Source organism: Triticum aestivum, chromosome 2B (genome assembly GCF_018294505.1).
Source record: "Triticum aestivum cultivar Chinese Spring chromosome 2B, IWGSC CS RefSeq v2.1, whole genome shotgun sequence".
NCBI lineage: Eukaryota > Viridiplantae > Streptophyta > Magnoliopsida > Poales > Poaceae > Triticum > Triticum aestivum.
In genome coordinates this window covers 289,782,521-289,806,410 of record NC_057798.1, presented here as the reverse complement: position 1 = coordinate 289,806,410, position 23,890 = coordinate 289,782,521, and positions in this window count along the sequence as shown.

Sequence of the window (23,890 nt, the reverse complement as noted above, 5' to 3'; positions counted from 1 at the left end):
ACACCGAGTTGCTCCCCGTCACCGCTGTGAGCGCCCGCTTCGACTCCCCCTCTTCCCCGGCCTCTCCGCGTCCTCTAGGCCGTAGTTGCACGGACGCCGAAGCTCCACCGCCGCATATGCTCGCCGCCGCCGCCGCTACACACCGTCCCTGGCATCCCCACGGCCACCGTTGGATGCGCGCGAGTGAGGGCCTCCTCCCGGTGCCCTTCGCTCGCCTAGCCTGCTCCCTTGTGCATTGCAACGCCGCGCTCGCTCGGAGCCGAGCTCTGGCCGCCGCTTCGCTCATCGCTGCCGACACCACAGTCCCACCCCTCACTTGCCACGACCACCACCCGAAGCGCCGATGCAGCCGCTCTCGGACGCCACCAGCCGCGCAACCTCTCGTGGCCGGAGATGGCCAGACGAGGAGCGCCACCGCGTCTGCTTACCGCCGGCGTTTAGTCGCCGGTTTAGATGACATGGCTCGTCATTAACTGTTAACAGCCCCGCTAATTAACCCCCAGGGTCAATGACAGCGGGCCCCGCGAGCTAATTACTTCTGTTAGGACTTAAATAGTCACATAACTAGCACTGTGACACTGACCAAAGGGGCCCACAGGACAGATTTGACCTGGACAACGCCCGTTGACTTGCTGACGTCACCGTGAAGTCATGCTGACGCAGTAATAGGTTTTCTGGATTTAATTTAATTCTGAAAAATCCAGAAAATGCCTATAACTTCAAAAATTCATAGTAATTCAACCGTAACTCCAAATTAAATAATTTATATATGAAAAATTATCAGAAAAATTCAAGGAATCCATCTGTACCATTTTTATGCATGTTAGAACAACTTATAGCTGCTGTATAGCACAAATCAATTAAATGGCATTTGAATAATCACATATGGAGTTTGAATTTGAATCTTGTATTCAAACCAACTTCATTTAATCTGTTGCTAGTTGCATTAGCTCAAAACACATTCATATTGCCATGTCATAGCATGCATCATTTTGTGCATTGCATTGATTGTGTTCTTCTTTGTTGCCAGTATCTGTTCCCTCCCGATAGACGATGTTCCGACGTTGTGATCGTTGACACTGATGAAGACTCAATGTTATCTTCAGAAGTGCCAGGCAAGCAAAACCCCCTTGTTCATTTCGATAAAATCCCACTCTCTCGCTCCTGCTCTCTTTTACTGCATTAGGACAACAACGACATTTTGTTACTTGCTGCGGTAGCTGAACCCCTTTATCCTTTGCATGACCTGTCATTGCCACAGTAAATAGATGAAACCCACTAGCATGAGTAGGAGTTGTTTGAGACCTGATGTGCCTACTCATTCATGCTTGTTGTCATGCCTGCTATTGCTTAGAGTTGAGTCAGGTCTGATTCATCGGGGATGAATCAGAGGCATGTGAACATGTCCTACTGTGTGTGAGCTAAGTGTGTGAACACGATTTGGTAAAGGTAGCGGTGAGAGGCCATGTAGGAGTACATGGTGGGTTGTCTCATTGCAGCCGTCCTCAGGAACTGAGTTCTGTGTTTGTGATCCATGATTCAGCTACTACCACGCATTGGGCCCGAAACCAATGGACCCTCTCGGCTTCTTAATCACCCTTGTCCTCTGTCCAGGAGTTGCAAGTAGTTTCTGGTGTTTGTAGTATGCTGGAGGCCGTGCGCAGCGCTGACCGTAGGGGTGGGCTGTGATGCGGTAGGCACGTGGCACGGTGTACCGGGCGCCCGTTTGGTGTCTCGGGAACCCTGTTCACATCGTTTGGGGCTGTGAGCGAAACTCCGGCCGGATCTCCTCATGGATGGAACCCGAATAGGCGATAAACCTGGACTAGAGACTCGAGTGTTTAGGCAGGCCGTGGCCGACACCCACGTTGGGCTTCCGCTTGAAGGTTGCCGAGTACATGTCGTGTAAACGGCGGTAAGTGGTGAGAGCGTGTGTGAAGAAGTACACCCCTGCAGGGTTAATATGATCTATTCGAATAGCCGTGTCCGCGGAAAAGGACTTCTGGGTTGCTTATATCAGTTCATAGACAAGTGAAAGTGGATACCCTAAAATACGCAAGATAAGCGTGAGTGCTATGGATGGCGTTCTCGTAGGGAGACGGGAGCGGTTCCATAGTGGTGTATTGATATGGTGAATATGTGGACTCGTGTGCGCCACCTCAAAAGAGTTACTTGCAGTCGTAGTTCAGGTTAGCCACCGAGTCAAAGCTGGCTTGCTGCAGTTAAACCCCACCATCCCTTTGTTGATAATGATGCATATGTAGTTAGTTCTGATGTAAGTCTTGCTGGGTACATTTGTACTCACGTTTGCCTATTTTATGTTTTGCAGAGAGACTTCGGTCTCACTAGTAGTTTCGCGTGGACTTCGACGTTTAGCTTGTTACCTCAGCTACGATCTTGTGCCCTCGGCAGGATCTGGTAGATAGTCAGGCTTCTCAGCCTTTTTCATTTATAGATGTCTGTACTCAGACATGATAGCTTCCGCGTGTGCTTTGATTTGTATGCTCTGATTGTTGGGTCATGAGACCCATGTTTGTAATATCTCGCTCCTCGGAGCCTATTGAATAAATTACTTGAGTCGTAGAGTCATGTTGTGATGCCATGTTGTATTTGCACATATCGAGCATATTGTGTGTATGTTATTGAAATGCTTGGTATGTGTGGGATCTGACCATCTAGTTGTTTATCTTTAGTAGCCTCTCTTACGGGAAATGTCTCCTAGTGTTTCCACCGAGCCATGGTAGCTTGCTACTGCTCCGGAACACTTAGGCTGGCCGGCATGTGTCCTTCTTCGTTCCTGTGTCTGTCCCTTCGGGGAAATGTCACGCGATGAATACCGGAGTCCTGTTAGCCCGCTACAGCCTGGTTCACCGGAGTCCTGCTAGCCCAGTGCTACAGCCTGGATTCACTCGCTGATAACCGACACGTTCGATGCTGGGTCATGGATGCCTGTCCCTGTAAGTCTGTGCCACTTTGGGTTTACGACTAGCCATGTCAGCCCGGGCTCCTTATCATATGGATGCTAGCGACACTGTCATATACGTGTGCCAAAAGGCGCAAACGGTCCCGGGCAAAGGTAAGGCGACACCCATGGGAATACCGTGCGTGAGGCCGCAAAGTGATATGAGGTGTTACATGCTAGATCGATGTGGCATTGAGTCGGGGTCCTGACAGCAGCATAGCGATAGAACAAAGAAAGTAGCAAGAAAAGATAGAAGTGATATCAAGGGTAATGGTCATCTTGCCTGAAATCCCGATAGGAAGAAGAAAGCATCCATGAAGTAGTAGAACCAACATAGTCGAACGAATCCTCACGAACGCAACATTACCGGAACTATCAAGGGGAAGCACATCTAGAAAGAAGCAAACAACTTGGTAAACAACCATCACCTAAACATGACATGATGCACAATCAAGTATGATGCATGTCTGGTTTAATGAGGCATGGCATGGCAAAGTGCAGAAACAATACTACAAATTAAGTGGAGCTCAATATGCAACGAGTTGCATATTGACGAAACTTCACAACAATTATTTAGTTCACTCTTGTTTAGGTACTCATTAATATTAAATGTTGTTAAACATGGCAAGAGGTGAAGCATAATTAATCTAACTATTTAGGCAAGTTTAAATGAGGCAGGAAACAACAAACAACAATTCCGGAAAATCCCCACATGTCATTTAGCAATTTAAAGAAAACAACATTTTAACATTTTAAATGTTGTTATCATGATGTGGATGACATATACAAGTTTTATGCAATTTTTATGAAAAAGTTGAGATAAAGATGATAAGGAGCATTTGGTCACCATGGCGAAAAAAGGGGTGCCACGGCAACTACAATGGAAATGGTGCCACGGCAACATTCCGGTGATCCGACAACTCGTCGAGATGTCGGTGCAAAAGAAAGTGCGGGTGAGCGTGTCATGCAAAAGGTGGTGGGATGATCCCGGCAACCGGGTTCCCTCGGGTCGACGGCATGGCAAATGAGGAGGAATGTGCAATGATAACTTGGACGCGGTGCAAACACGAGCATCTCATACAACACACATGCATGCGGTCCATGGGTGATCGTCTCGGCGTTATACCTTCGAAGCTTGCATTTCGGGGCGGTTTGAGCTCGGAGCGAAGTAGAGGAAGTAGATGTTCACGTGGTGGCGGTAGTGGAAGTAGTGGTACATGGCGATGGTAGAGGTACGCGCAATCTTGGCGACGGTAGTCGTACATGTCCGGAGAGGAACTTGTCGTATCCATGTACTCGAAATTGGCGTATCCGAAGGGTACTTGGTGAATCCACGTAGTCGTACACAGGGTAATAGAGGAACTTGACGTCCACGGAGTCGACGGTGGTGGAACTTGACACATCGTCATGTGTAGTCGTACTCGGTGTCCTTGGGGCATCGGCTGTAGTCGTGGTACATGGCGTGCATCAACTGTTGACCAACAGTGTACAGGAGGCAGAGAGGTCTCTTGCAATCTTGTGGTCAACGTGAACAGGAGGCCAGATCTGGCTAAAGGAAGGGGAGACGGCCCCGACCCGTGGACCTAGCATTTGACTGAATCAAGTCCATGAGGACAAGCGGGCAAGCTGCTGCTGCTGTTCGAGGCGAAGCAGGGGTGCGGTTCAGGTGAAACGGAGGCAGCGGCGGCGAGGCTTGGGGCTGGCGACGGAGATCCGGGCGAGGACGACGCCAAGATGCTGATCTGGGCGGCGGAAGCCCATCTCTGATGATGGTGGCTGCGCTGGAGCATGAGTGAACGCAGAGGGAGACAGAGAAGCTCGCGTCCATGGCGGCTGGGGACTTGGCGTGACGACGGCGAACTGGGATCATCGGGATCCAAAGCGGCACATTCGATGGAGAGGCATGGTGCAGAGGCGAAGCAGGGTCGAAGCAGGGGTGACGCGGTGCAGGCAACGGATGGCGGAGGAGCTTAGCGGCAAGGACGTCGTCGAGGAGGAGCGAAGCCGTGAACCTAGGGCGCTCGAGATGGGCAGGGTCGGGATGGACGGGGCCGGGCGCGAGGTTTCAAGGGAAGGAGGAGAGGGAGCAGGCCGGCGACGGGGAAAGGAGCAGGCAGAGGGGATCGGGCGCTTTCCTTGGCAGTGATGTGTGGCGGCGGCATGGGAATGAGGGGGAGAGATGGGGATCGGAAGAGAGTGTGGTGAGGGGCTAGGGTTATAGGCACGGCTGGGCCTTGGGCCAAATGGCCTACGGGGAAGCAAGCCAGCCTGGCTGCTGGGCTCTCTTCTCTCTCACTCTAAAGAACAAGAAAAAACAGAGATAAGAAAGAAAAGAAAGAGAGGTTAGGGGAATAAGTTGGACACGCAGATAATTTTTGCGGACTCACAAAAGTGAGCTTGATCCAAGAAAATAGAAGTTGGCATGAATGCAAGATTTAAATTCAAACTCATTTGAATTTGATTCAAATGGTTTGAACTAGGACAAGGTTTAGGAGTGGCCAAATGTTGAGATCTTTTATGGAGCTCCGGAAAGCGAAGAAAGAAGTTAGGGCAAAGTTTGGAGACCAAACATGAAGCAGAAAATGAACGGAATTATTTTGCAAGTGTGTTTATGGGTGATTCCGAAATAGTGGAATATTTAATATAGATCCCTAACTATATCGACAGACTTTTATATGTTGTAAAGTGAAATCACCATGTGCATTTCCCTCGATTTAAATAGATCAACGGTATTTTGCAATTTATTTAGCTGAGTTTTAAAAAGGGTTGCATGAAGACATGATGCAATGCAAATGATGCTAAGAAGAATGCAACAAACAAATACATCGCACGGCGAAACTCAGAATAGCTGGAAGTCTTCTGGAGTGTCGGTCTTGGGTTGTTACAATCGATCGACGGAAGAGAAGATCTGGCGCGCCCCTACCTGGCACGCCAAATGTCAGATTTCAGGTTCCGCAAAACCTTGAGAGTTTCGAACTCTGGGGTGCATGCAGAGATCTCAACCTACCAAGTCTGCCTACCCGTGATCCTCACAGCCTAGCGCTTCGAGCTCAAAGAGACAAAGAGACACAATAATTTATCCTGGTTCGGGCCACCTTGCGTTGTAATACCCTACTCCAGCTTTGTGGTGGATTGCCTCGAGGGGCTGAGGATGAACTAGTATAGTGGATGAACGGCCTCAAGAGGTGAGGTGTTCTTGAGCTCGGGTGAGCTGGTGAAGGAGGAATGACTTTTCTCCGTTGGGTCCCCTTCTATGGTGGTGGCTAAATCCTATTTATAGTGGCCTTGGTCCTCTCCCCAAATGTTGGCGGGAAGGGATCCCACAACGGCCAGATTTGAAGGGGGACAAGAAGTACATCCTATCATGACTAAAGTGGTCTTCACCTGCAAAAGCCTCTAGTCATGACGCTGCGGTGGGCTCGGCGATGACCTCCGTCTTGCCGTCTCGGCGGTCTTTGTCTTGTTGCACCAGAATGGAAACCTTTGGTTGATTCCTCGGGACTCTACGCCTACTGCTTGCTTTCCTTGCACCAAAGAGGAAACTGGTCCTCTACGTGCGCTGGCGCCTGCCTGGCCTTGGTCGTCATGGCTCACATCAGCTGAGCCTCGTGAGGTGCACCTTGCATAGAAGTCTCTGCTCCTTGGGAGCCAGCCTGAGGAGGCCGATCCCCTTGGAGGTCTTGGCGTCGCTCGCCTCGCGAGGCTTGTCCCCTCGCGAGGGTCTTGAGTTGTTGATGCTAAAGCTGGTTCATACTAGGCTATCGATGGAGCCACGCAGTGGGCCACAGGCAGGCAATTCTGGGTAACCCCGTATCCAGAATGCCGACATCCATCCCACATGATCATTTCTACAACAGACACACACCAAACCTTTATTACCTTGCACGACAGGCACTTGATCTCCCAACATCTATCAATCTCATCTAGATGTGTTGGGTCATGAACCAAAAGGGTTTTCACTACTATGATGGGAAGCTAACAGTAATTGAGTCAATGTGAACTTTAAACGAACCGTTTGTATGTATGCATTCCGGACAAATGGAAATTGTGGAAATACAGGGTCTAGGCCCACATGCGAATGACACTCGGCTGAATGTTCAGATGAAGCATGCGGGAGGATGGAGTCGATTAGAGGGTGGCATGATCGATGGAGAAGAGGGTAGGAAAGCCTCGTGATTATATTTGGATGGCTCACAAAACCGACCTAGGTAACTACTATTTTTCCAAGCAACTTACATACTCCCTCCGTACCGGTGCATAAGTTATCTTGCGAAAATCAAATAATCCTAAAATACTTAGGTGTGGTTGTTGGTGTTCTGGGAACTAGGGTACCCAGACTTGCCTGCCTCCGTCCCATGGCGTGGCTCCATCAATGGCCTGGTATGGCCCATCTACAAGACCACCAAGACAAGACCCTTGTGAGGGGCCAAGCCTCGCGAGGAGAACAACGCCAAGACCTCCTAGGGGAGCGGCCACCCAAGATGCTCCTGAGGAGTGGAGATTCCTATGCAGGTGCTGAATCTCATGAGGTTGCAGTGACGCAAGCCATGACGATCTAGGTCAGGCGGGCGCCAGCGGGCCTAGAGATGATAGTTTCCTCTTTGATGCTAAGGAGTCAAGGGCAGGTGTGGGTTCCCGAGGAATCAGGCAAAGGTTTCCGTTGCAGTGCAACAAGGCCATGACCACCAGGACGGCAGGACGGATGTCATCGCCGAGCCCACCATGGCGTCACAACCAAAAGATTTGCAGGTGAAGATCACCTTTCGTCAGGATAAGATGTACTACATGTCCCCTTTCAAATTGTCCACCATGGGATCCCTTCTCGCCTACGTTTTGGGGGAAGAGGGCCGAGGCCACTATAAATATAGGTTAGCCAACACCATAGAGGGGGCCTCGGGACTTCTTGATTCATTCCTTCACCAGAGTAGACCTCGTGAGGTTGTTCATCCCTTGTACTTGTTCATCCTCAGTCCCTCATGAGGCAAGTCTACCACAAAGCAGGAGTAGGGTCTTACACCGCAAGGTGGCCCGAACCTGGGTAAACTATCGGGTCCATCTTCTTCCTTGTTGATCAAGCTCGGCTGTGGGGCAATGAGTCGGTTGGCTGGATGGGTTGAGTTCTTAAGAAATGCCAATAGTTCGACCCTTTCTCGGGTCCGTGGAGCCCTGAATCCAACATTCGGCGAACCAGGCAGGGGAGTGTCGAAGCCCCTCTTCCACCGTTCGCTCCATTGTTGTTCCGTCAGTCCTTTGGCTGCCTGTCGTGTCCGTGTCGAGCGCCGGGCCGCTTGTGTCGCCCAAACGGCGCCCGCTGACAACGGCGCTCCTCACTGCTCTACTTCCCCCGCGGACAATGCTACCAAAGGTCCTGTGGCTCACGAGTAGCAGGATTCATCGCTGCCACGCTCCGTGCAGCGTAATGGCCGCACCGCCACTCTGTCGCCTACCCCAACCACTGCATCGTATTCTCATGCTCGTTGTGGGCCGGCGAACGCACAGGCTGCACTGCCCATGGCACACGAGTTCCACTAATGTCCGGCCAACGATCTATACAAAGACTGGCTAGGACGTATCACCGAGCTCGTCAGCCCTGCCGGAGAGGCCCTGCATCGTCTCGCTCGCTACCTTCCCTGCTGTCACAGATGGGCAATGTGGCCCACGTTGCACCTCATCCTCCTCTTCGGCGTGGCGTCGTCTCCGAGCCCCAGTGCGATTGGCCACAGCACGTCCCACAGTGCAGGGCGCCGACGCACGATGAGGCAAGATGCTAGGTGGTGCAGTGGCCGTTGGTCGCTACGCGCATGCTCCCGGTGCCTCAACGCTAGCACCAAGACCTCGCGCCACCAGAGCCTGTGGCACATGGGCATCAAGATCAAGCTCCCCCCATGAGGCCCGCACCTGTGAGTGCGGCCGGCTGCCGTGCTTTCACCTCGGATTTGTACCGCATCATTTGGCATGGCAAACTCAAGCCGGATCTTCCTCCACGCTACGACGACACCCCTAACCCCATCGAGTTCCTCTAGCTCTACGAGTTGAGAGTCGAGGCGACGAATGACAAGGTCATGGCGAACTGGTTCCCCATGTCCCTCAAGGATGGTGCGCCTTCTTGGCTCCTGAACCTGCCGGTGGGGTCGATCTCCACCTAGGATGAGCTGCGCGAGCGCTTCATCACCAACTTCCAGGGCACTCGCGACCGCGCTCCTGCAGCAGGCAACCTGTGATGCATAAAGCAGCAACCGTGCGAGACCTTGCACAAGTACATACATCACTTCATGATCGTTCGCCTCAAGATCCCGAAGGTGTCGGACGAGGCCATCATCTCGGCGTTCTCTGATGGCATCCACGAGGACTTGTCAAGATGAAGGAGGAGCTCGCTATCCACGAGGACTTGTGATCAGCGCTCGAGATGTTCAACACGGACGCCAGATGCGCGAGGGCAGAGGAAGGTCGGATCTCCCTCCTAGAGCGTCCAGAGGTCAATCTTGAAGACAAGAAGGACAAGGCTAAGGAGGTAAAGCGCAAGGGCCCCGCTGTGCTTGCTACTGAACCTCAGATGAAGTGCGGTTGCGACCACAGCGAATCCTCTAGGGGCAACCGCCTGTTCTGCATGTCCTGTCCATGCACATCCACACACCAACGACTGCTAGGAGCTCGGGGCTATCCTAGATGGGCGCCTTGACCACCACCCACAGCGCGGCGACCGCGGCTATGGCCGTGGACGAGGCCGCGGTGGAGGCCACTGGGACAACCGCGACCCCCACCAAGACTTGCGCCATCAGCCTCGTGAGGACCACTGGCATAGCCAGCCGCGCGATGGCCCCGGGCATAACCAGCCTCGTGAGGATCGTCCTCAAGGCAACACTGACCTCCCTCCGATGCCACCGCTGCAAAGAAGGAATGACGAGAACTGCCATGATTATGGGGCAGTGGGCTTCTAGGAGCCGTGCCCGATTTCCTACATCCTGGGAGGTGCTAAGGACCCCGCCTCTCATCGCATCTTCAAGCAGTTTGCTCGTCAGGTGAACGTGGACCTCTCCAAGCTTGAGGCATTGCGCCCCCTCGGGCGGTCCAAGTACGCCATCACCTTCGACTCTACGGACCAGCTCAAGTGCTCAGTCACTGCTGGCGAGCTCCCGATGCTCTGTGCGCTGACCATCAGCAACGTCCTTGTCACCAAAACCCTCATCAACGGTGGCGTGGGGCTCAACGTTCTTTCTGTCGAGACATTCGAGACGCTCCAGGTGTCGTATGACTAGCTTCTGCCCACCAAGCCTTTCTCAAGGGTGACCGATGGCTCCATCGTCCCCATAGGGCAGATTCACCTCCCTGTCACCTTCGGCAAGCATGACAACTACCACACTGAGCTCATCGACTTTGACGTCACCCACATTTGCCTCCCGTACAATGCCTTCCTCGGGTATCCGGCCCTCACCAAGTTCATGGCAATGACTCACCATGGCTACAATGTCCTCAAGATGCCAGGAAGTGTTGGTGTCATCATAGTCGCATGCGACGAAAAGGATGTGGTGTGCTCCCTCAAACGCGCCTACCAAGCTAAGGCGGTCGAGGTCTCAGATGGCGATGGTGCCACCCCACCTCCTGAGGCCATCCCCAAGAAGAAGAAGTAGCTCCGCCCTGAGGTCTATCAAGAGGCTGGTGCGCCCAATGATCATGCCTCAGGCCCCATGCCCACTACTGGGGCACCCTTCCCTCTCGCATAGGAAGGCTTAGCCAGTGCGCCTCACAGGACGGGCTCGGGAGCTCTCGTCTGGAGGGCCTCGGACCTGAATAGTGTCACGAGGGAGGCATTCGGGCACCACATGGGGCGTGCTTCGATGTGCCCCTCTATGAGCAAGGCGCAAGGCGCGAGGCTCCAGGCGCTCAGGAGTTCATTACCAAGACGATCGAAGAGCTTCAGGAGGCGCGAGCCATGTGTGGCGAGCGTCGTCCCGCATCACCCATTGCAGCTGCCGCCCCGGACATGGGTGGCGAGCTGCGCATCTGCGTCAACATCCCAGGCCTCAACAGGGCTGCTTCTCATGAGCTCTTTTGGTCATCCCATGTTGGCCGGAGTGGGGGCTACCCCTGCAGCTACATCTGCATGACGTTCGGCCTGCTGAATGTGGCAGCCTCACACTACCACTACATGCAGGGTGTCCTGCCGTCTCATGAGGCCAGGCGTCAGGTGATCTTCATGGAGGAGGTGTTGGAACCTCGCAAGCCCCCCGGACCTCTGGAGCCCCTCGGACCTCCGGAGCCGGCTGGCCCGTGAGGAACGATCTCTGTGGCGCATGTCTTTATCTACTTCAACTCTTCTACAACGATGGTGTCAGGTGACTTTTTGGTTTGTTCAACTGAGGGCACCCTTAGGGCTGCACCATCCTCAGGCTACCAAGGCCCATCCCCGTAGTGCGTCATTTTGATTTATGTACCCCAGACCAGTTAGGCATGCTCGACTTGTTATGATCGTCGACATCATGCTTGTCGACCCGTCATCTATGGCGTTGCCTCTCATGGATTTCGCGTATTGCTAACCCGCCTCTCGCTCATCCCGCAACGGGGGCTACTGGCACGGCGTCTGTGCTCGGGTCCATCCCTACATCGTCGACAAATCTAAGAGACCGAGCTCTGGCTCACGGCCGGCCTAGCGCACGTCACCTCAGTGGGTCCTTAGTTCCTTCATCTTCTCGTGGAAATATTGCGGGCATGATGGCAAGCGTGACTGCCTATTGTGTTTAATGGATAAGCCACATGAACCTCGGAGGAAGGACCATGGGTGGCATCACCAGCACCGCACCATGTGCCAAGGGGTCCGTCCCCTCTTAGGCACCCTTGCGGGGCATGTTGCTCCTCTCTCATAGACCGCTTGCATGTTAAATGAGGGGCCTTGAGCACCTTGCCTCAGGGGCTCCTACTGGCCCTAGAGCCCTCACCCGCTGTCCATGACCACAGTTTCGCGACTTGGCATACCAGCGGCGGCTGAGCCTTGCTCGAGAGCCGGGTACTGAGGACATAGAGCACCCTAACGAGCAGGAGAGATGGAGACAGTAGGGGACCTACAAGGGGGTACCGTCGGGAGAAAGGCACAGCCTACGTCGCACAAGAAGCTCGCCCTCGTAGCAAGGAGACCGTGCAGACTCACCAAGATAAGTCGCCTCACACGCGTAGCCATGGACCTCATTACCAGCATTTTGTCTCATGCTGTTTTGCTCGCGCAAGGAAAACTTCCCTCTTAGTATTTCGGGAGCTACTTGCACGCTAAATGGGACCTCCTGAGCATCGTGCCTCAGGGGCTCTTACGAGACCTCTAGGCGCTCACCTCCTGGACTTGTCCACGACATCGCAACCTGGCATACCAGCGATGGTAGAAGGCTGCCTGGGGACTAGGAGCTAGTTTGGATGGCGACCTGGGCTTTGTGCGTGGGAAAAATTAGCGCCTGGCATGTGCCTAAGTTGGTGCTGATTTCTGCCTGGCCAGGCTGGCCTGGGCATGACGCGTTTGGTTGGTGGCCTGGATGTAATAGCATGTTGGTTGCTGGTAGCTCTGAATAAAATATAAATAAAATCTCTAGACAAAGCTATTTGCATAGGATAGTGTGCCTAGGAAGGTTTAGAGATGGCCAGGCGTCCGTTTCCATACGCCTGCACCAGGCTAATGCCCATGCCTGGTGCTCCAGGCCAGGAAAGCATTTCATTGCTGAGGACATCATCCAAACAACCTCCAGGCTAGTATCAGGCAAGTTCCAGGCCAGGCATAAAAAGCTGAGGAAGTGAACCAAACTGACCCTAGGTCCTATTGGCATAGAGCACTAAGCTACCGCGAAAGTAAAAGGGGGGAACCGAGCTCAAGCGAGAGATGCAAACACATCATGAGTTGGAGACTCTAACATTAAGGCAAAAGTGTCACGATCTTTACACACCCCTGCGGGACCTTTCGTAATTTCTTCCCACGAATGGAACAAAAGGAAAAAAGAGGGAGCCTCCCTAGGATCGCAGCTTGGGCAGCATCGCCCATGATGCTGGGCTGGCACTGCTCCTCCCCTAAGCCCAGGCGTGGCGATGTGGCGTCTCATGGTTGTCATCGTCGCTCAAACATGGTCTAGAGGAAGTGTTGCTACTGCCAGAGGAATCGCGGGCAAGGCCAAGGGAAAGTTCACCACTAGAGGCCTCCCTGCCACGCTGGCCTGAAAGGGGGCCGTCATCTTGTTCGCCTCCTCTGGGGCAGCACTCCAGGCGTCGGCCATCCTTCCCAAAGACCTTGAAGAAGATCGTCGTCACCACATCGTACTTGAAGTGGATGGCGTGCCTCCCCTGTGAGTTGCAGGCACGGGAGATTGCACCCCATCCTCGGGTAATGAAAACGTCGGTGGAGTCGACGGCATCAACCTCCGCCTCTGATGCTTGGCCGCAGCAGCCGTCGTGCTACAACCACAGCTCGAAGGGCCCCCCCTCGACGGTATCTCCCCCATAAGGGACTGCAGGAGCCGGATCCACGTGCGCGGGGGCATTGCCACCCACACCGTAAACTTGCGGGACGTGCCTTCGGCATGGGCCCTAGGGTAAGGAGGCCACACAGACATCACTTGTTCTTCCTTACAACTCCGTTCCCCGTGACTTTTGCGGCTACTCCCACAGACAGCGTTGTGCGCTGACGGGGAAACCCAGCGGTGCGCGTTCATGCCAGGGCCATGTTCCCGTAGGCACTGTGGAGGGCTCGCAGGGGTGTCCATGCCTCTTCTTCGACGGGAGTAGCACCGGTTCTGCCTGCAGAGCTTTTCCATTCTCCGCAGCGGAGAACCTCTATCGACGTTTTGGATAAGGGGTTACCCAGACTTGCTTGCATGTGGCCCACTGCGTGGCTCCATCGATGGCCTAGTATGGCCCAGCTTCATCATCACTACAAAAAAATACATTTCTGTGATGATATGTGTTTGTCACAGTAGGTCACATTTTCTGTCATGCATGTACATCCATGATGATTTTCTGACAGAATCAAGATAGTCATACCTATGATGTCGTAGAAGTGTTCCATGACATTACCAAAATTATCATCACGGAAGTGTCCACTTCCATGATGATAAATCGCGCGTCATAGAAGTGCTTTCGTCAAGGGTGACCAACACGTGGCATCCACCGTAGCAGAACATCGTTAAGCTATCGGGTCCGGTTTTGGATCCGATAACCCATTAACAGCCCCGGCCAATGGGGATTTTCCACGTGTAAAATCATCATTGGATGGAGGAAACATGTGTCGGCTCACCGTTGGGATAGATGTCATCCAATCATTGGACGGAAGGAGCCTATGATACGTCGACATGTGGCATGGCCCAACAGAGGCCCATTCCTGTGAAAAGGCCGGCCTGTTTGACTTGGTCAAAAGGTGGCAGGCCGGCCCATGGAAAGCCTGTTAACGACATGTTTGCATATAGCCCATTTACATCCCGCTAACCCAAGGCCCGTTACGACCCATCCGAATTAGGACCAATAGCATCATCTGGGCCGTCCAATATGATTCGAGCCCGTTTTAACTTCTGGTCCATGTATGGCCCATGACGTCTTTCAGCCCATATGAGGCCCTTTGTAACTCTTAGCCCATTAACGGACTGTGGTGAAATTGGCCCGTAATGAATAGTATACCACTTTATACCCATTAACGGCCCGTGGTGAAACTGGCCCATGATGAATAGTGTATCACTTTATACCCATTAATGCCATGTTATTCCGTTGGGCCGTTTCCAGCCCATGTTATCTTTTGGCGTTCTCAGGGCCGATTTATTCTTGGGCTCATTTCCAGCATTCATTTACCTATGGCCCGTTACTATCATTTTCTGCTTGTGGGCCAAATTCACCTTGAGGTTACAGTCGGCCCATCTGTGGCCCATTAATACGTTGGGCCATTTTCATAGCATCATCAAATACGGCCGATTAACGACGGCCCATTATGGTCGGCCCATGAATGGACGATTCCAACTCTAGCCCGTTTACGGCCATAATGCGGTCTGTTATTGGCCCATGTTTGGCCAACCGATCATACGGCCCGTAGAAGGCCCATTGATGATACGACCCGTAGAAGGCCCATTGTGTCTACGACCTGTATAAGGCCCATTGTTTCTACGACCCGTAGAAGGCCCATTGTTTCTACGGCCCGTAGGATTTCCATGGTAACTACAGTAAATATGTAGCCCATGGTTATTGTGTCCTAGTTTCTAAAAATAGGTTATTGCGGCCACTAGCAAACCGCGGAAAAAGAACTACACTAACTACAAGCAAATAAATAAACAAGACAATAAGGGAATAAATAAGCAAGCAACTTACGCTAGGCTATCACGGCTATTACACATATTACATCTACTGGGCATCAAAGTTCGCCACTGGTGCAAATATAGGGAACAAAGCAGCATATAAACGTCGTAGCAAAACAAGTCCAGAACTGAATGCACTTTAGAAGAGCTCAAGAAACAATATCCTGGGTACCCATAATGCTAGAAAGATGCTTAGCAAGCTTATTAACTTTCTCTTGTTTGGCTCTTAAATCCTCCAGCACTTGTTGTTGCACCAGAAAGTATGCATCTGAATTCAGCAGGGGTTTCCTCAGTCCTTCGGCTTCCTGTTGCATAACATCCGATCGATGTAATTCAACTTGAAGTTGAGACTCAAGAAGCCGAACTGATTCAGGCAACGAGTTCGAAGAGCTGGTGCCAGCAGTAGTACCCAGTAACTCGAACACTACATCAAGATAGGACTTTGGGGTTGTCTCAGTGTGTTCAATATAGTTTTTATCAGATTTCTTGGAGAACAAAAGGAATGTCTCACTATCTTTAACCTTATTTGCATTACTTCCTTTACCATTGCATAACGGGGTACTCTTCTCCAATATTTTACAATGTAGTATATGAAACTCATTTTGGTAAACCAGTTCAGTAGTAAGGTGGACAGGATAACAACATGAAACAAACATATATCTATGTAGTATGGTCACTGTATGGTCTATATCATTCTAGTTTATGTTACCAAATCAACATAGATACAGTTCAAATCATATCTATTTAAGATAAAGCAGCATAGATAGAATATAAGTGTGGGAAACTACACAACAATAACAACACTTGTAATGTGCATGGCATGAGAACATAATTGTTTATTCAATTGAAACTGAAATCAAGATAGAGAAAGTTACAACAGCAAACACGTTAAAGAAACATGTTTAAAACATACCTGTTGCACCATTGGAGTTTCAATTGCATCCTTCAAATTTGAAATTAGTTGGTATGAGTAAATACAGTGATGCAAGAGCAAAGTAGTGAACCATAGCTATGGAACCTGACCTGAGAACAATTCTTCTTCTGCTTTAAGCGTTGACTTGTGGTTCGGAGTGGTGGTCCTCGTGCTCTGGGCACTGGAGTTGCCTTACTAACTGCTCATGTTTGGGTGCTCTATGGTGGAGACGGTGTTGTGTCAATGGGAACTGGGTTACTATCTGATGGGGTTGGGGTTAGAAGGGGTGTAGCTGGTTCTCTGTCCAACTGGGTAGGGGTACAATCTGTGTGTGTCTGGGTTATGTGTGGTGCGGCTAGTTCTTGGGCAAGTTCAACCATGGTTCTAGCTGCATCGACAGGTAGCACGATCTTTTCTGAAGACCGTGTTTTGACTCCCACAGATACTGCCATCACCCCCTCCAATTGAAATGGCTGTTAAACAAGAAAAGTAATTGAATGTACAGACATTGTAAGATAGACAGGTATGGATAGTAGGGAAGAAAACAGGGCATGAAATAATTCACATTTATGTTGTCTAACCAAACAGAAAGCAGGACATAATTTCACATATATGATGGCTAATTAAACAGGATAGCATGACACAATTTCACATGTATGATGGCTAACTAAACATGATAGAATGACATACTTCAAAATATGATGACTATGTAAACAGGATGACATGATATAACTATACGATGTGTCTATTAAAGTGGTTGGCATGCCATAAATCACAAACATGCCGTCGATGGAAACATGATGGCATGATATAATTCACGGATAGAATGACATAATTTAAAATATAATGACTATGTAAAAAAGAAGAGATGATTTAACTATATTATGTCTTTAAAAAATGGGTTGGCATGCTATAATTCAGATACATGCTATCTATGTAAACATCATGGCATGATATAATTCAAATATATGATTTATATACTAAGGAAGTGAGCAGAGGGCAATCGCATATATGATGTGTCAACTAAGGAGATGGCATTCAATATTGTGTATATGATGTAAAAACTAAGCATTGCAATACAAAATATGCATGATATGAGTAATATAACCCTGCCATGTTTGAGCACACACCTCAGGGGGATAATAGGAATGGTCATGTGCCTCTGAATCCTCCTCCGAAGAGCTATCTATAACCAGCAAGATATCTGCTTCAACAGGTAGCATTGTCTGCTCTGAACACCTTGTTTTCACTCCAGATTTCTTCATCACCAATTCAAATGGCTGATGCACAGGAAGAGCAGTTGAATATACAAACATTGTCGACAAAAGCAATGAGAAATATAAAAAAGGACGTCATGATATAATTCACATATATGACACTTGGCTAAACAACATGGCATTGCATAATTCACATATATAATGCCTTACAACAAGATAAATTGCATAATTCACATACATAATGTCTTGCAACAAGATGGCATTGCATAATTCACATATATGGTAATTACACACTAAACAGGTGGCATTCACACAAAGCATGTCTAAACTAAGCAAATGACATAGCAATGCAAGATACCATACGCACGAGAAGAGTAACATAACCCTGCCAAGTTAGAGCATGCACCTCGGGGGGGGGGGGGAATAGGACTGATCATTTGACTCTGAATCCTCCTCTGAGGAGCTATCTGTAACCAGTAAGACATGCGCTTCGTCAGATAGCATTGTCTACTCTGAAGAGCTTGTTTCCACTCCATATTTTTCTATGACCGTGCCGAATGGTTGATGCACAGGAAGAGCAATTGAATGTACTAAAATTGTTGACAAATTTAACACGTAATAAAAAATGATGGCATGATATAATTCACATATAAGATGACTGGCTAACCAGGGTGGCGTTGCAAAATTCACATATATGATGCCTGGCTAAACAAGATGGCATTGCATGATTCACATATACGATAAAGAAACCAAACAGATGGCATTGACACAAAGCATGTCTAAACTAAGCAGATGACATCTTTGATGTATACAGTAAGCAATGCAAGGCACCATATGCATGATATTACAACATCAGCATGCCAAGTTAGAGCGAAGACCTCATGGGGTAAATAGGAGTGGTATTCTCCTTCTGAATCCCCATCAAAACAATTATCTTTCTCTTGATTACAATCCAAAATGGGTGGAGGGGGGCTGCCTTTACGCCCACCATCGAGCGACGTCTACATGAAATTATTGCCACGCAAGGCGCGTCTCTTTTGATCTGCATGATCAGTTCCATTGTGTACAATAACTGGCATGCATAGGAATAAAACATAGTGAGATCATGTAAGGAGTGCATGCACGAATCCAAAGTGATGGTAGCAAACTGTAGATAGACCCAAAACCAATGATAGTAGGCAGACAATAGCTTTAGTTAAAAAATACAGATAATGGCTCCTTTAATGTTTGTTTGCACCCAACATGAAACTCAAAGTAGATACCCGAGATTAAACAGATAGTAGACATATAGTACTGATTGCTGCCCCAATATGAACCCCACAACCATTTAAAACTCAAGTTTCAGCATTAGTTTGGACCTGACTCAGAGTTTAATAGGTGAACACGACAATAATGTAGCATGTCATCATATTAAGCAATGCATAACGTAAGTAGATACGAAAGAGTGCGACCTCTCTTGCGGACCCATGTAGTCCTCAAGGTCATCTGCTCAGTTGATGAAGGTAATGCAGTTGTTGTGGCTGCCGGCGGTGGGGAAGAAGATCTGAGGTGGCGAAAGATAGTCTGGAGAGCGAATGCCTGCTGTGGTGAACCCTTCTGTCCTTGGAGCAGCTGAGCTGGGGTGGAACACAGCGCCGCAGGAGCAGGAGAAACCACACAATGTTTTCTTTGACACATATCTGTAACAGAAGTAATTGTGTAAGGGCTTGTGTGAATTTGAGGATTCTAACAATGCAGGGATAGGAAATAGACATGATTAGGATAGGAATGCACGTGCAAAACAGAGAATTTAAAAATACAGGATTTCTGCCTATCTGGGTGTTTGATTTAGAAGAATTGGAAGATCACAGGATGCAAAGAAGCATGGAGAGATTAAGTCAAACCACAAGAAAATGTACGGTTATAATGCTATTATGCTACTATCTCTTAGTCTTGTGCTTCATGAATAGGAATATGAAAAGGAGGACAAGTGAAAATTAGAATTCCAACAGTTTTTTTTCAAGGAGACACTAAAGGAACAAATCCTACAGTTTTCCTTTGCTCCATTCTTTTGCACCAAATTCATGAAAAGTAGTACCATATGAAACTTTCCAATTCCTATGTTTTTCATTCACTTTTCCTTTCAAGCACTGGCGATTCTAGTAGGCAGGCTTGAGCAAGGAAAAGCCTACACTAAAAAAATGTTTTTGTGCTACTTCTATTACTTTGGACCCAGGCCACTGCCCTACTAGCTCAACTCACACGCCCATCGACAAATGCACAACTCAAACGTGCAGAGATAAATAATGATGGCGTTCAAGAGAGTCCATCACGGATAGCTAAGTTGCCTGGTACCTCACTGCTTGTCATATAGTAGGAAAAAATAATCGTATTTCACATTACTACGTGTGCTCAGTGGACCATATATATAACATGTAGAGTAAAAAGAGATGCGACAAGTGTACAACCTCTTTGGCGAAGCCATGTCGATCTCAACGTGATTGGGTTGTCCGGTGAGGATGTTCCGGCTGAATTGGCTATCAGAGGAGGGGGAAGAAGATCTTAGGCGTCTGGAGATGGAGCCCGAAGCACTGCTCCACTGTGATGGAGGGTTTTTCATCGTTGGAGCAGCTCGGGTGAGTTGTACGACGCCGAGGCTGAAGCAGGACAAGAGAGACAATGTTAACCTGAGTGGATTTCTAATAGCATCTCCAATAGATGACGTAAAATACATAACCACAAAGTGCTAGATGTAAAATACATCAGCCGCTCATCTCTGAACTTAACTGTCAAAACTGAATTTAAGTGTCGAAACTGAACTTAACTGTCAAAACTGAATTTTGCTGTCAAAACTCAATTTTACTATCGAAACTGAACGCACTAGAGGTGAGGCTACATGTCAGTCGACTGACTTTTTCATCTCTGGTGAGTTGATTTTGCAGCCATTGGATACGAAATCAAGGGCCTGCAGTTCATCTTCAACCTCCACCCCCCTAAGCCGCCAGCCACCACCGGCCAAACAGCCGCCCCCCGCCGCCCATGGCCGGCGGTACGCCGCCCCGCCCGCCCCAAAAACACTCCCCGCCGCCGGTCCGCCGCCGCCCCGTCCATCCCTCTAGGCCCTCCCCCTGTGCCGAGCTTTTTCTCCGGCGATCCCCACGCCACCGCCCCACCATCGCGGGCAACCACCGCCCCCACCCTGAACCCTAAGATAGATGGTGGGGTACCTCTCTGGGGAGCCCCCCTCTCCGATGTACTCGTTCTTCCTTAACTCCGGCGAGCCCCCCACCCCGTCGATTGACCCAAAAGTCAATTTAGTCGACTGAAGTGTAGCTAAATCGGAGCAGCATCGCAAGCAAGAGCAAGAGTGAGAGCAGCAACGCAAGCAAGAGCAATAGCAAGAGCAGACCAAGCAGGGGACCAAGAGCAAGAGCAGAGCAACAACACGAGCAAGAGCTAAAGCAGCAGCAGCTCCTACTGATGTGGATGTCGCCGCCGAGGGAGCAACACCCTGGAGGAAGTGGCCGGCGACGCCGCCGTGGATGGAGCCACGCTGTGTCGGCTCGGGACCGAGCACCGGCAGCACCGTATGATCGAATCAAGAAGAAAATGTGGCGATTAGTGTACAACCTCTTTGGTGGTGCCAATTACGCCACAGCTTCATCCGAGGAGACGATGATGATGCTGCTCTTTCAGTGGTGCAGGTGAAGACAGTGGTGTGGGAATGGAGGTGGCACGAAAGATGAGGGGATCGTTGGGGAAGCTCCTTGGAGGTGGAGGACGAGGTGGCTGAACCGGTGGGACAATGAGATCGACGATGGATCCTCATATGGTATGGTGGATCAGGGACGTTGAGGTTTTGCCGTGGCGACATCATCGGGGAAGGGGCTCCGGCTGGGTGGCGGACGGAGGAGGGTTTGGGGCTTCGCGGGTTTTCGCGGCCTCGGTGTACGAATGGGTGGGCGGATGGGATGGGAGTGGGGAACCATGTCTTAGGGACGCGCTTGTCTGAAATGTGGGGTAAGTTACGAGAGTACCCCCACCGATTTGAGGCGGTTCTTTCGGTTCAAGGGTACCACATGCATTTCGCGTGTCAGGATTTCATAGGAGGTGGGAGTTTTCGCACGCATTGTCATTTTGGAATATCAAGGCACAGGTTGATACGGAGGGAGTTGTTGGAGCACAACGAGACAAAGATATTTCTTAAATATTTCGGGGTAACAAGACGCGGGTTGAAGAGGCGGGAGTTTCGCAGCACGATAGACAGAGACGCTAGCTTGAAATTTCGGCCTAACAAGGCACGACTTGAAATTTCTGGTGAACAAGCTTAACGTGTACCCAAAAAAGACAATTCGCACCACAACATGCACAACACACACACACAAACACCATTTAAAATAGTAAGGTACACGTGCATTGCACGCATGAGATTTGGTAACCAAATTGTGAATAAATACCACATTATAGCATGTAAGCTTTGAGACATATATGCATGATGTAGATGTTCGTTTAATTCTTATATTTCATTTCATTCAAAATCATCTAGTTTTTATAAGAAAGCTAATCTATTTTAAGATTCATGGAATTGTGCATTGAAAGACATAAAGTAAAAACAAATAATGGCAGATCATGTAGAAAAACATTTGGGCAATTCTGATACGGAAGATTCTAGAACAAAAAAGAAGTGCTTGTGTTTTGAGGTTTGTGCATTATGCTTAAGTTCAACCATGGAGTCTTCTAGATTGTACATGTGGCGAAATCGGGTGGAAACTAGATGATATTCAATGACCAGTAGTGCTCAAATTTGCCATCTCTGCACCATCGGATTCGCCTCACCAACGACCATCTTTCAAAGTTAAAGTTAGCTGCACACAATATAAAAATACTATATATATAGGGGTATAGATATAGATATGTGATGCAAAAGCCAGCCATCATCTCCAATTAGAATAGTGTGTCCATGCACGGATGCAATGTGGCCAAACGATGTCTCCCATCGGTATTTCAAATTCAAATCAGTCTGACCTTGTTCAATGTGTATACATTACAACATGCTCGTTTCCAAACCACACCGCGCAGATCTCCGTTATATTCATGCATGCATGGGTTTCAAACATCATGATCTCTTATTCAAATATTTGAATTCAACTTTTCATTGATTATGACATCACCTAGTCTTTTACACTCACACAGTCGTCTTCTCTTTATAATTGTACCACTAAATTTCTCTCGTGCATGCATGCACACACACTAACAGTCGGCATTATCCATCACACACATGCAATCTTTTTCTTTAGGTCAGTCTCCCATGAAGGCACACACACACACACACCCTCTCCATCGTATTGGGCATTCTTTATCTCTCACGCGTGCATGCGCAATGATCGATGTTCCTCTATGTGTGTGTGTGTGTGCGCGCGCGCGCGCGCGTGTGTGTGTGTGTGTATTTCTAGGTCTTTCATAGTTTTCCACACAAAACGATCAATCTATATATCTAGTGACTAAGTTTGCCAAAGCTTGCCACGCCTAAGGTTAGGAAAATTTGACCAACTGAGGTGTGTGTTTGGTTCAAGCCACTTCTTAGGAAAGCCATACAATGGTCCCACATCACATACACACAACAAGTGTGGCAAGATTCCCTTAGGATTGCCAACTTGTGGCTCTCATTTTGAAGAACTAACCTTAGGCAAGTTTGGCAACATTGTATGGCAAAGTGTGGCACTCCTAGGCATAGAACCAAACAACCCCAACATATAAAGCTAATACACCCACATTAATTATATTTCCAACGTCCCCCTCTCATCATCCATGCCTTCCGCTTCATCTCTCAGACGCATGCAAGATGGCGAAGAAAGGGGGCAGCAAGGGCCCTGCCCCCCCCTAACATCACTATATATCGAGGCTAATATGAATGTGATCATTATACAATTGCTGGTAAAAATGGTTTTAAGTTCATGAATTGGCCGTCCTCGTAAAGGATTAGCAATGCTTGCCCCCCTAGCCCATTTATTTCTCATGGCTCCGCCACTGCGTGCAACAGCGCACGTTCTCGCCCCCTCTCTCTAAATATCGATCCCGCACTTGTGCACTCCTTCATAGTCTCCCTCCACTCGGCCCCTCGCACCATCTTCTAGCACCCCATCGGATTTTGCCACATGTACAATCTACAGACTCCATGGTTGAACTTAAGCATAATGCAGAAGCCTCAAAACAACAGTGGTTCTCCTTTGTTCTAGAATCTTCTGGATCATAACTGCCCAAACTTTTTTTCTAGTTGAATTACCATTATTTGTTTTTACTTTATGCTTTACAATGCACAATTCCATGAATCATAAAATAGATTAAGGGCTTCTTTGATTCAAAGGATTCTCATAGGAATTTGGGGGATTCTAATCCTTAGGAATTTTTCCTGTCTTGGTTGTTTGATTCGTAGGATTGTAAACCATAGGAATTTTTCCATATGATTCATTTGCACTAGATTTCATAGGAAACATCCCATCCACTCAAACCTCTTTCA